Raw genomic sequence first — 4,665 nt, 5'->3', positions numbered from 1 at the left:
CGCCCATGTACCTCAGCCAGTAGCCCAACTGGACCTGGCAGCGCTACTGACTACACTGCTAGATGTACCTCGTGTGGGACAAGTCATTGTGATGGATGATCTCTTCGAGAAGTTCAGGAGGATGAGAGCCACGAATTTTAAAGGATCGACTGATCATTTGGTGGCCGATGAGTGGATGTCAGAGATTAAGACGATCTTCGACTTCATGAACATATCGAAGACCGAGAAGGTGATATGCGCTTCATTTTTCATGAAGAAAGATGCGCGCTATTGGTAGGAGACAGTAGCTATGAGAAGAGACACACGCGCTATGTCGTGGGATGACTTTGTTGAGGAGTTCAACAATAAGTATTTCAACATGTGAGCGATGAACACTCAACAGAAGGAGTTTGCGGAGCTGAAGCAAGGGACGATGACTGTGACTGAAGCAGTGAGGAAGTTTAACCAGCTGGCACGATTATGCCCCAACATGGTTCCGACCGAGTCAGAAAGAGTTCGGAGGATGATGGGAATGTTCCGACCGGAATTGGCTCTAGCTATTGATAGTGGAAGTCATCCATCATCCACTGTTGCAGACTGTCTCGAACGAGAAATGCGTGCTGAATACCATTTGGTTCAAGTGAAGGAGGAGCGAGACCGGTACATCAAGGCACGGAAGGAAGAGAAGACTCAAAGTAGGAGAATATGCAACAATAAGAAGTCCGACCAGCGTCTCTTCAACAACCAAGTCGACAAGGCGCAATATCTTGAGAATGAAAACGGGAAGAAGAGGAGCCATCCTGAAAATAGTGGTAATGCAAATTACAAAGTCAAGATGAAAAATAGGTCTTCTCCGAAGTGCAACATATGTGGAATGATACACTTAGGAGAATATAAGATGGGCACTATATTGTGTTACAAGTGCGGTCAGCCAGGACACATCTTCAAGGATTGTCTGAAGCAGAACTTTGAGCAGAACTATCAGAATGGGTGAATCACCTTCATTCAAGAAGAAATTGAAGGGTCACCGATTTTCCAGGGCCGACTAGAAGCACCACCAGCAACTCAGACACCACAGCCACCTCAAGATCGCATCTACGCCTACACCAATGTCGATGCCCTAACCGGAACCTCGTATGTAGTAGCAGGTCCGTTATGACGCCTTTGTGTTGTTTGACTCTGCTCTTTTTTTTTTTAGTTGAAAAAAAATAGGCTATAGTCTAGAGAAAACTAGAAGAGTTTTATGCACGGTCTTACCGTCCGGTAATGCTTTATTATTATCATAGTACTGCTTAAAAAAAAAGTACCGATAATAATTAGTGGTCAGAAGCTAAGGATCGATTTCATCGTCTTATAGATGAAAGTTTTCAATGCTATCTTGAGAATGAGAATAAGAAAAGAGAACACAATATCCCGAGCTCTTTCTTGAGGGACTTGCTGTGTCCGAGTAATAGTCTTACAGTTCTTCTGGACGTTTTTGTTAATTTTCGGGACGAAAATTGTAATAAGTAGGGGAGATTGTGAAATCCCAATTTTTTTTAGCTTAATTAAAAAACTAAAATTTTTGTGTTCAAGTTACGTTAGTTTTTTTTTTAATAAAGTAGTAGTGAATGATTTATTTATGTGGTAGTTTTTGAAGTTTTTTTTTTATGTGTTCTTTAGAGTGTTTTTGAATTTAATATACTCTTTAGATTATAAAATATGGATATAATATATATAAGTTATATATTATAAATAATTTATGTGGGTATAAATATACATACTTAACATATATTATATATATATATATTATGATTATGAAGTAAAGATAATGTTATACGTATAATTAATATATATATATATATATATATGTATACATAGTATAGTACGTAATATATGTATTAGTTATATTTACTAATCTAAATAATGTAATATATTATATATATATATATATATATATTATGAGATTAACGTAGTAGGATTATATATATATATATATATATATATTAGGTTTGTACGTGTATATAAATATATATATATATAATAATAATAATAATAATTAATAAGTAATATATTAATATTAGAAGTAGGATTAGTGTTTGGGCTTTTGGGGTTTGGGCTTTTAGGGTTTAATTACGCTATATTAAAACATATCCTCCTCCTCTTTTAACGCTTCTTCTATGCTCTCCCTCCCCCATCCCTCTTTTTGGTTTGAAAATTCGTAACCCTAAGGTATGCTTTCTTTCTCTCTGGTTCGGATTTCTTGAAAACGTTTCTTAAAACGCTTCCCCTGGTGTGAAAACGAATGTTTTTGCATTGATTCTTTTTGGAAAAGTTAGATTTATGCTTCTTCTATCTAAATCATTAATCGAAAAATATTTTTATGATATACAGAATATTTTATGATTATTTTCAAATCAGTGCACAGACCTGAAATCTATTCTCGATTTTCATACTTTAAACGCTTACTCTGGATTCAACAAAATTTGTTTTGCGTTGATTCTTTTTGGAAAAGTTAGGTTTAAATGTCTTCTATCTAACCCTTTAATCGAAAAATATTTTTATCAAATACAGAATATTTTCTGATTATTTTCAAAACGGTGCGCAGACAGTCTTTGACAAAAATTTTAAAGTTAGATTTTAGCACTTCTTCTACTTTTAATAAATAGTTAAAGACTTATTTTGCCCGTGATGCCTTTACAAAAAGTGATCCAAATTATTTTTTATACGTATTGGAATTTTTACAGAAGTTTTCTCAGAGTTTTTATTTTTCACCGAAACCCTAATAGCCAAGGGTATTTTCGTAATTTCACGTTGAAAGTCGTTTCTGACAATTTCCAGAACCTACAGTATGTCTTGAATTTTTTCCTTAGCTGATCCCCGGTAGCTTTTTTTCCCAATTAGGTTCTGAGTCGTTTTGAGCGTCTTTTTCCTTCGACGATCTACGATCGTAACCTTCGATATCCACGTGAGAATAATCTCACTGCAACACAAATTAGTTCAAAAATATATTAAGTATTATATGATCTGAATGAGTTTATAATAATTTTTTTTATTGTTATTATGTGATTGTTGACATATGTGTGGTATAGTATCATATGATGAATTATGAATGATATGTTATTATGCGAAGTTTATGATATGATATGGTATAGTATGTTATGTAATGATATGATATGATATGGTATGGTATGATAATTTATGAACGATATGTTATGATATGCCGAGTTTATGATATGATAGGGTATGCTATGCTATGTGATAATATGAGATAGTATGATATGTTAGGTGATGATATGTTATAAATTAGAATACTTATATCATGTTGTTTTTCTAGTCATGTTATCATGTATATTTTATTTCACATGTCATTCGTGCATGTAACGAAAATAAAAAAGTGAAAAGATAAAGATAAGCAAGGAGTCATACCGCCTCGAGCTACGGAGGTATTATGGAGAATTTCTCGGGCCGAGGCTCAAATGGGGAAATTTCTCGGGCCGAGGCCCTAATAAGTTTATTAGCCAGATTGAGCGAAGTGTGGGCTTTGCAACCCCATATATTCGTCTCTTAAGTGATCACTGAAATAGGTATGACTACCCTAGGGGCACCCCGAACTAAAAGTTGATAGGAGCAAGAAAAGAAAGATCAAGTCATCAATTAGTTTAAAATACTAATAACCGGTTCATGCATTGCATTACTTTTTTTGTGAGCTTTATATTATTCTCGCTGAGCGTAAGCTCGTCTCTTCGAAAAAAAATATACGTTTGTGTTGTAGGTAAACAACTTGCAATGAACTGAGCAGGGCGGACTAGCGGCGTCGAAAGCGAGAGGGTTAGGTCATGGTTTCCATTCACGAATTAAGTCTTCCGCTACAAGTTATTAAGAAATAAAGTTTAAATTTTTGTTTTCGTTATTAAGAAATAAGTCTTCCGCTACGAGTATTTAAGAAATAATTTTTCAAGTTTTTTTTATTTTCATTTACTTCGAAGTTTCAAAGAGTTTTATATTTTGGTGAGATTTAGATTATGGATTATGTTTTAGTATATTTGCTGTTATGTTTTGTTTTAAATTCGTATTTTCAATTTTGCTTAAGTATTTCTTATGAAGTGTTCAATATGCAATCTTCATATTTTTCTTAAATGCTTTTGTTTCTTTTAAGATCTTCAAAATTTTAGTTTGCCTTGATTCGATGTGTTTAAAAAAAAAATTCCTCCAAGTTTTCTAAAGAATTTTCTAAAGTTTAAAAAGTAAGATAAGTAAGACGGTCCGAAAAGTCGGGTCGTCACAGTTGGTATCAGAGCAACGAATCTATGACCCCCTTCGCTATTCGATTGCACGGCTGTCCCTTATTCAAGTAAGTTAGTACTTTTTTTGTTTATATGTTAGGTATTTTTTTTTCTCTTAGATGGAAAACGTTCAAGCTGCTCGTGGATGAGGTAGAGGAAGAGGCAGAATTGCCACTGATATCCCAATGCAAGATACTCATCATGCCGCTCTGTTTCCCTCACAACAAGGAGGAGCACAAAATCCCCATGGTCCCGCCCATGTACCTCAGCCAGTAGCCCAACTGGACCTGGCAGCGCTACTGACTACACTGCTAGATGTACCTCGTGTGGGACAAGTCATTGTGATGGATGATCTCTTCGAGAAGTTCAGGAGGATGAGAGCCACGAATTTTAAAGGATCGACTGATCATTTGGTGGCCGA

The sequence above is a fragment of the Urtica dioica genome, chromosome 8 (assembly GCF_054948205.1).
Source record: "Urtica dioica subsp. dioica isolate 48M chromosome 8, U.dioica_male_clone48M_v1_H2, whole genome shotgun sequence".
NCBI lineage: Eukaryota > Viridiplantae > Streptophyta > Magnoliopsida > Rosales > Urticaceae > Urtica > Urtica dioica.
This window is presented reverse-complemented; position numbering follows the sequence as displayed.